The sequence below is a fragment of the Suricata suricatta genome, chromosome X (genome assembly GCF_006229205.1).
Source record: "Suricata suricatta isolate VVHF042 chromosome X, meerkat_22Aug2017_6uvM2_HiC, whole genome shotgun sequence".
Taxonomy (NCBI): Eukaryota; Metazoa; Chordata; class Mammalia; order Carnivora; family Herpestidae; genus Suricata; species Suricata suricatta.
The window spans coordinates 38705-47891 of record NC_043717.1 but is presented as its reverse complement, the minus strand read 5'-3'; the positions used below and the strand labels follow the sequence as shown (position 1 = coordinate 47891).

The 9187-nt window shown below is 57.2% G+C and overlaps 1 long non-coding RNA gene across 1 annotated transcript; it reads right to left on the bottom strand.

Annotated features, from left to right (window-relative positions):
• Positions 1 to 1728: 1728 nt before the first annotated feature.
• Positions 1729 to 2355, bottom strand: LOC115283239. The gene is made up of 2 exons (XR_003904967.1): positions 2188 to 2355; positions 1729 to 2078 (listed from the first exon to the last, which is right to left on the bottom strand). It is a non-coding gene; the product is annotated as an uncharacterized LOC115283239 (long non-coding RNA).
• Between the last annotated feature and the right edge of the window lie 6832 nt (positions 2356 to 9187).

The following is a 9187-nucleotide window of genomic DNA, read 5'->3' as shown; positions in this document are numbered from 1 at the left end:
CCCCCCTCCTCTCTCTCTCCTTTCTTCCCAACACTGAAACCAGCTCCTTGCCTGCAGCTCCCTCACTGCCCCCCTGTGTCCCCCTCCACAGCCCAGGGCCCCACATAGAGCCTGTGAAATAGGGGTCTGAGCTCCTGGGGCCTGGACAGCAGCCTCCAATGGGGCCTTCCCTGCAAAATCCAGCCCTGCCCACACCTGACTGAGCCCAGGGGGACCCACTTCAAGCTGGGAGCCACTGGGAGGTAAGGAAAGAAGCATCTGGTGCTTGAAGAAATGGGATCAGCTGCCCCACGGCACCCTCCACCTCCTCCCTCCGGGCTGGCTCAGAGGCCACTTGGGCCATGCAGGCCTCCAGGCTGCAGCGAGGCCAGAAGGTCTGGTGTGCCCAGCACCCAGGCCCGGTCCAGCTGAGCCTCATGCCCTGTTGGGGCTGCAGCTATTTCTGTGTCATTCCTGCCTCTGCGAGCGAGGGCTGGGTGCCCGCATCCTGAACGCCCGGCACGCAGTGCGCTGTGTCCTAGGTGGGAGCAGTATGTCTGCCGGTAAAGCCCCCACAATGGCCTCCAGGGTGAGATGCCCTGCTGTCCCCAGGCCCGGGACAGTGAGCAGCGCTGGAAACAAAATCTTACTGAATGGCTCTTCCTGCTGAACTTACTGGTTGAGGCCACAGTTCAGGGCATGGAGGGCAAATGGCCGGGCTGTGCCAGAACAGCCTCAGCTCCCAGAGGACACCCACCATTACCAGCTACGCCCCCCTGCCCCGCCCCTGGCCTCAGGCACACACCTCTCCCCGTCTGCACAGAGCTTGTGCCCCGTCATGGGCACTGTGTCCTCCAGACTCTTCCAGGCGGATGCAAGCGTCTCGCGTCTCTCCGGTTCTGGGCTGACATATGCTCCAGTAAGCCACGTTTAGGTTCAACCAGCGCCTGCCCCCTCCCATGGAGCAACCACTGGGAGGACAATGCAGCCCCTGGACACTGGGGTGTCCTTGCGACGCTCTGGGGGGACACATCTGCCACTCCTCGCGAAGCATCACCTTGAGGACGCCAATCTGGGTCCAGGTTAGGGTTAGGGATGCACGTGGCCAGGACCCAAAGACAGAGACCAGAAAACCCGGCAGTGGTGCACCTGGACCCCAGTGTGGACATGCCTCCCATCTGAGCCCGGATCCCACCCTGATATCCTCCCCCCTGACGTCCTCCATCCGGATGTCCTCCCCGACCCACTGTGGACATCCTGCTCCCTGAAGTCCTCCCCGTCCCACCAAGGACGTCCTCCCCCCCCCCCCCGTGCATGCCCCCCCCCCATGTCCTCCACCCTGACGTCCTCCTGACCCACTGTGGACATCCTGCTCTCTGACCTCCTCCCCCCTGATGTCCTTCCCCACCCCACCGTGCATGTCCTCCACCCTGATGTCCTCCACGCGGATGTCCTCCCCGACCCACTGTGAACATCCTGCTCCCCAAAGTCCTCCCCATCCCACCAGGGATGTCCTCCCCCACCCCACCGTGCACGTCCTCCACCCTGATGTTCTCCCCCACCCATTCCCGTTCCTGCCATTAAGTTAGCCACTTATGTCCTCATCATGTCCCCACAGTCCATCCTTCCTTGAAACCCAAACCCTCTTTCCTTTGTTGAAAGGATACATAAACCCCTGAGTGTAGGTACTTCTTTGAGTTCAGTTCTCGTCTGTGGGGTCCTCTCTACACGTCAGATTCATAGAAATTGTGGTATTCTTTCCTGTTAATTTATTCCGTTTTAGTTTAATTCACAGGCTTCCGTGACAGAACGTAACAGGGCAGAAGGAATGTCTCTCCTCTCCAGTAGTCCCTGGAGCCCCGAGATGGAGCGAGGCCATGCCGACAAGTCGCCGGGTGACTTCTGCCGCCACAACTGGGAGAGACAGGTGCTTTTCTGATGGTTCAGCTGCCTGTCCGCGGTCATTCACCTGGGCGGCCTCCGTGGCCTCGCGCTGGCGCCTGTGAGGAACCACCGTCCTCGAAGACTCCGGTGAGACTCGAGAAGCTGCTGTTTCCTGGGTGGGTCTGACCCCACGAACCGTGAGCACATGAGCTGAGCTGAAATCAAGAGTTAGACGCTCCACCCACAGAGCCCCCCAGGCGGCCCCCGCTAGTTTCTAGACATCAGCGCTGAGCCAGTGTTCCCGTGAGAGGAGATATCACTTACCGTTTCAAGTCCTTCCCCCTGACAGCCCAACCTTTACACAAAAGGTTTGGTAACCCTTCAGCTGACAGTTTGATCTGCTTCTCTTTGGTCGGTGGTGTTGAAAGTAAACAGTGGCAAAGGTCAAAAGGATGTGTGACCCACTCATGAGAAGGGTCCCCTTTCTGAGGGTCTGGGACGCGGGCCAGCGAGCAATTGAGAAACTGTGGATTTTGCCAGCCAGTGTTTGACGTAGACATTCTTTCATGTTGTGTCTTTAAAAAAAATAATCTCTACACCCACTGAGAGGCTGAGCTCACAACCCTGAGACCAACAGCCACCAGCCAGGAGGCCCTAGGAGTTCCTGTGTGCCCAGGCGCCCAGAGGACCCAGAGAGCCTACTCCGCCTTTGCTCCTGCGGTTTCTTACTTTAACAAAGGCTCTGTGCAGGTGGGATCTGCAGAGCTGCGTCTCTGGACGATTCTGCTTGTGGAAAGTCGGTGTGTCCGCCCCTCCCTCCCAGCCCCACTGACCAGCCTGGTCCGACCCTCTGACAGCCACAGGCCCATTTCAGTGTTCACTGCAAGAAACATGTGTGCTGTTGTGGCAAAAAGCGAGCTCACGGCCCCAAGAGAGGCGAGCTTCAGGACGCCTCCTCCTAGAAGCCCGCCGCTGGCGAGAATGACACAGAAGACGGCCGGGAGGAACGCTGGCGCGCAGTGGGGTGCCATTGCCTGAAACCCTGAGTTGTCGCTAACAGCAGCCGAAAGGCGCTCGTGAAGCCTGCAGTGTGGTAGGTGTGGAAACGTGCGCACAGCGGGGAACCGTTGCTGCCAACACCAGTAGGGCGTTCCTCCGGCCGCAGACCCGCCTCCGGCCCCAGACCCGCCTCCAGCCGCAGACCCGCCTCCGGCCGCAGACCCGCCTCCGGCCCCAGCCCTCGGTCTCTGCGGACGTCTGCTCTCCGCATGTGCTGCCGCACGGCTGGCAAGTGCGTATGCACACGCGCTGTGTCTCTAACTTGGCTTTTCAGTGTCAGGGAGAAGCAAATGCGAACGCACATCAATTACAAGTGTTTTTATAGTCAAACTTTCACTCGGCAGAGCGGGTGCCCTGGGCGGGAGGGCGGGACAGAGAGCTAGCACCAGAAGACACTGTCCTTCCGGAAGCGCGCAGACACGTATTCGCAGGAAAAGCAGGAACACTTTGTAACATTCTCTGACAGTCAGCTGCGCCCGGATGGGTACTTTAGGGAGGAGTAAATCCAAGACGCTCTGCTCTACCGAAGCCGGTCTGTCGCGAGGCGTCACAGCCAGCTCCAGCGCTGCGGACACCGCCGGTGGGCCCGTGCGTGTGACCGCTGGCAGCAGTTTCTGCCCTGACTCTCTCCCGGCTGGCTCCTTCCTTCCAGCCCAGGAACCGCACGAAGATGAGTAGTGTGCGAAGCTAAAGAGAATCGCTTGTGTTTAGGGCTGTGAAAGCGACACTTCGGACGTGCTGCCCTGGAGGGCTCCTGCCCACACACAGCGAATCCTGGTGAGGGCTGAGGCTGTCCTGGGTCCCGCGACAGCTGAGCTCAGGATGACCCGCGAACGCCACCTGCTCCCACCTGTTTCTTTAATGCTAATTAATTTTTAAGAATGAGAGACAGAGAGAGAGAGAGAGAGCGCCAGCGCACGAAGGGGGAGGGAAAGAGAGAAAGAAAGAACAGGTTAGGGTTCAGGTCAGGGTTCGGCAGGAAACCTTTTCTAATGGACTGAATTGTGTCCCCCGAAAGTCAATGTGTTCAAGTCCCCACTCCCAGGAGCCCAGGAGGTGACTGCCAGTGGACAGAGGTCTTTAAGAGATACCAGAGTTTGAATAGTCAGCAGGGGGTTCCAACGCAACATGACTGTGTCCTTCGTTCTGAATGATACTGGTTCATGCTAACCCCACATTCTGTTTCGTGGAGGAAAGATGAATATTTCTCTTATTAACTGAAACGGAAAGGGAACATACAGAAAGGGAGGATCCAGGGTACAGAGAAGGGCTAACACACCAAATTGGGTGCTCACAACGCCCAGCCTCTCGCTGGGGTTCTCTCCCCGGTGAACGGCCGGCTGGGGTCCTGCCCTCGGGTCCCGGGCAGAGCATCCTGCCCTCGGGTGAGGCTTCCCACCCCTTCCCGCCAGGGCAACGAATACGCCACCTGTGGCGTCCACAGTCAGTCACGGAGTCTGCCTAGTGTGGTGCGGGGCAAGCTGCTTTCTCTGTTTCTCTCCTCGCGTCTCACGATCTTAGGAACCCGTTGTCTGCATAGCCCTCACTCCTTCCTGGTCCACTCCAGGGGGCTTGAGGGGGAACATGAGTCACTTCAATCCTCTTGGCCTCGGGAACAGAAGGGCCAGTTCTGATCCTGAGGCCAGAGATGGAGCACAAGGCGACAAAGCCCCCACGAGTGTGCACGGGCGGCTCTGGGCAGAAGTGGACGTCACACACACGAGTTCTGTGCAGAACACCCTTCTACGGAGATCAGGACCCAGACACGCGCCAAGGGCCGACCACGTGAGGACACGGAGAAGACGGGAGCTGCTTGACAAGGAGAGAGGCCTCAGGAAGAGCCACCTCGGCCACGCTTGGATCTCAGACAACCGAGATGATAAACCTCTGTGGCCCTCAGCGTGTGACGGCCGCCGAGCTGCCTAGCACACCCTGAGTTTACGGGGTCTCGAGGACTTGATGTCTGCAGGGAGGGGGGCTGTGTGAGGGGCTTGCTCTGCAAAGGAGCTCGCGGGCGGGCCACCTTCGACAGCACCCGTGGATTGGAGGGTCTGCAAAGGGTTCCCTGCAAAGCACCACCCTCCCCTGCGTCGTGGAGAGAGGACATGGATCCGAGCGTGGGGACCTCTGGTCCCAGCCCGTCCCCCCAGGTGTGCATGGAACTGTGGATTTCGGGTCCGCACTGAAGTTGGGGGTTCTGCACGCGTATCGTGGTGGTGCCTTGAGCTGCCAGGGGTCGTGCGGTAGGACCCTGTGCTGGGTCCCGCTCAGCTCCCTGGGGAAGGACCAGCAAGCCATTCTGGGCAAGCAAGCTAACTCTGATCCGCTTGAAAACACAAACTATCTCTCAATGGCTTTGAGATGCACTTAATTTTGCAGGTATATAACTGCAGTGTGATTCTAGGAAAGATTGTTCTCATTTTATTCAGAACCTTACTGAGAACATTTTGGAAAATAATGTCTTCAGTGATGAATTGGCTCAGAGGTTTTAAATTGCCAATGATTGCACCAGGATTGCCGTAACCATGGTGATTCAGATACTACACACACATGCCTATTTGTCCTTGTTTCAAAGTGTCAGTTACAAAGATTGATGGGCACTGAGCGGGGCTCAGCTGGTTGAGTGTCTGACTCTTGATTTTAGCTTAGGTCACGATCTCACAGTTCCTGGGATCAAGTCCCAAGTTGGGTTCCTCATTGACATTATGAAACCTGCTTGGGATTCTCTCTCTCTCTGCCCCTCCCCGGCTCACGTGCTCTCGCTCTCTCAAATAAGCATTTAAGAAATGTTGCATCAAGTTGAATCTTATCTTTTCTTAAATCTAGCCTTAAAAATAAATAAATAAATCTAGCCATGTGATTGATAACTTATCACATTTTTAGGGTAGTTTGAGGCAAGCCTGACATATTAAATTACAAGTGATTCTTATTAAAATGTATTTACCGGGGCACCTGCGTGGCTCAGTCGGTTAAGCATCTGACTTCGGCTCAGGTCATGATCTTGTGGGCCGTTAGTTCGAGCCCCGTGTTGGGCTCTGGGCTGTCAGCTAGCTCAGAGCCTGGAGCCTGCTTCAGATTCTGTGTCTCCCTCTCTCTGCCCCTCCTCCACTCACACTCTGTCTCTGTCTCTCAAAAATAAATAAATGTTAAAAAGTTTTTAAAATTTAAAAAAATGTATTTACCTTGCATTCTCCATTATAGCATAATTACAGGGATATAATAGATACATGTTATATGTGAATTACATATGCAGAGACACTGTGTTACCTCTGCATCTGACTTCAGAAAGACAGGGGCGTGTTACAAACTCTTTGATATAAAGGGGGTGAGAATCTGTTGACAGAGCGACCACACCACTTCACGCCCACCGAGGTGCTGGATTCGGAAAGACTGCAAGCAGGCACGTAACGCAAATCTTCAGACATCGCTGGTGGGAATGGGAAAAGAGTACAGGCACATTGGAAGACAGTCCGGTAGTTCCTGAAGATGCAGAACAGGGAGACGCTGCATGAACCAGCGAGTCCCGTGTTCCTTCCGCGCCCAGGACAAACACATGTCCACACAGAAGCCTGTGCCCACGTGTTCACAAGCACCAGGAACGACCATCCACACATGAATGGACAACAGAGTGTGGTCTGTGCACACGCTGGGATACTACTCAGCCACGAACAGCAGTGAGGCGTGGACACCTGCCATCACGGGGATGGACCTTGAAGATGCACTCGGGGACAGAAGCCAGATGAGGACGCCATGTGGAAACCCTTCCCATGGGGGAAATCACATGACTCCCTTTGCACGAAATGTCCAGATCGGAAAGTCTGGAGAAACAGGGGAGACCCGTGGGTACCTAGGGCTGGGGGAAGGGGGCATGGGGAGACCCTGTTTCATGGACGTGGGGTTTCCTTCTGGGGTGATGGAGATGTTCTAGAATTGCCTCTGGTGACAGTTCTTGCCTGACTTTGTGACTACGCTGACAGCTGCTGCCTTGTACACTGGGTGGATTGCATGGCGTGTGAATACATATCGATGAAGCTGTTTGAAAGAGGAGAATGTGGTGGGTGGAGAGCCACAGTCTCAGGTGAGCCTAGTAATTCTAGCCGCTGTGCCAGAATTTGGTTTGGCTGCCATCATGGCCAGTAGGTTGTGGAGATATTCTGCTGGGACCGCCACAGGAAGGATTTTCACTGAGAAAGTAAGGTTCACGGGAGGTCCAGACTTTAGTATGCTACAATAGGAGGCTGCTAATATAGATTGTCACATGAATGAAATATCACATAAAATACATATCAATATATTAATATATTAGCCCACAGGAACATGGGTTTAGAAATATTGTATTGTGTGGGAAAACAAGATTCACAGGAGGAAACACACTGAACAACCGTCAGTGTTGTCCACTGTGTGTGATGTCTGGAGCTGCAGCAGCCACTTAGGGACCATGAGGAGACCAGGCTGAGGTAAAACCACTGGTTGCAGAGGGAAGAAGAAAGATGGAAGGAAAGACCCTGAGCCTTTGATACTGCTATCAAGAGGCCACACTGCCCTTGCAGCCGTCACACCTCCCCCACGTCTGTGGAGAGAGCCAGGAAGGTCCCATCTTCTGTCACTGGCAGCCCCAGGGCACGCCCTGCATTGCCTGAAATGATTTGTATGCCCGAGAAAGGAGACCTGGAGGTGAGGCCACAGCAGTGCAGAGGGAGGCTGCAAGCAGCCCCAGAGCAGCCTCAGGCGCTGTTCTCCCAGCAGACCAGGCCCACGTGAAGAGCGAGCTCTGTGAGTCATCACACCCTAACCTGCTGGGCCTAGATCCTGGGTGGGAGGGTCTCAGAAGACCACCATGGAAGAGGTCTCGTGACCCACGTCTTAAGAGGTGAGCTGCTGTTTGCTCTCCAGGACTGCGGGTGTGCGTGCACATGTGTGAAGACGTGTGGCGTATCGATGTGTATGCACGCAAGTGTACTGTGCGCGTGTCTGTGTGTATATGTACGTGTGCATTCGAGTGCAGATGTACGACGTATGGGTGTGCGTGAGCATGTGTGTCATGCGGATTTCCGTGCACGCAAGCGTGCACACGTGTGGATGTGTGCCCCTGTGGGTATGCACGTGTGTTCGTCTGTGGGCGTATGTGCATGTCTGGTGCACGCGTGTGTGTGCAGGCACGGGCCCCGCTCTGAGCGTCCGTGTGTGCTGGTGTGGTGACACGCGTCAGGAAAGGGCAGCATGCGCAAAACCACCCCCGCTGCCAGAAAGAGCCAGGGACACTTACCGCTCCCCTTCCATTCTCTCCACGCGACGCCTGGAACCCTCCTCCCTACCCGGTCCCCGCCCCAGGCCCTGCCCCCCGCACCCCACCAGACCCTGCCCCCCGCACCCCACCAGACCCTGACCCAGCTCAGTCCCCGCCCAGTTCCTGACCCCGCCCCCAGGTCAGGCCCCGCCCCCATCCAGGCCCTGCCTCACCCCGCCCCCACCTCTCCAGCTCTGCCCCTTTCGCCCCGCCCCGGCTGCTCCCAGGCCAGGCCCCGCCCGCCCGGGCCTCCAGCTCCAGAAGCGGTCATTGTCCCCCCCCGCCCCCAGGCTAAAAGCTAACCCCGCAGTAGCGGCTCCCGACCCGGAACGGAATCAGAAACTCTTCCTCAGCTGGAGAGGGGCCTCGTGCTTACGCTGTTTGCACAAACCCAGGGGCTCCGGGAGCAGCCTGTCCGCGTGACCGTCCCCCAGCCCAGCTCCGAGTCTCTGAGGGGCTTCCCTGGGGGACCGCGCCCCGAGTTCTCACCCTTCCTTGCGGGGAGGGGCGGGGGAAGGGGTGGCGGCGGGAGCAAGCCCGTGAGACGCTCCAGGAGGGAGGGAGCATAAAGGCGGGAGACTCGGATTCCTCCCAACAAACCCCCCCCCCCCCCCCCCCAACGTGGGATCTGGCCCCGCTTCCGCGGTGCTCACTGCCACACACATACGACCCTTTGCCGCCTCCTGGGACCCTCCCGGCACGTCTCCGCCCTGGCGCTGGCCCTGGGGACCGGCGCACCTCCCCTCGCTGTCTGCGAGATGGCGGGAACAACTCCCTCTCCGTTTGGGGAGCATTTCCAGTGTTTTGACGGTTGAGCGCCTGTCTCGATGCCCCCACTCCCTGCTATGAACAGGCAGAACTACCAGAACTCATTTGTCCCCAGGCCTGGACTCTTCTCCCTCCTGATGTCCTCAGGAAAGAACTCGGAGTTTCCACAGCAAAGGTGTCTGCAGTCAGCTGTGTCCCCACGGGGTCACA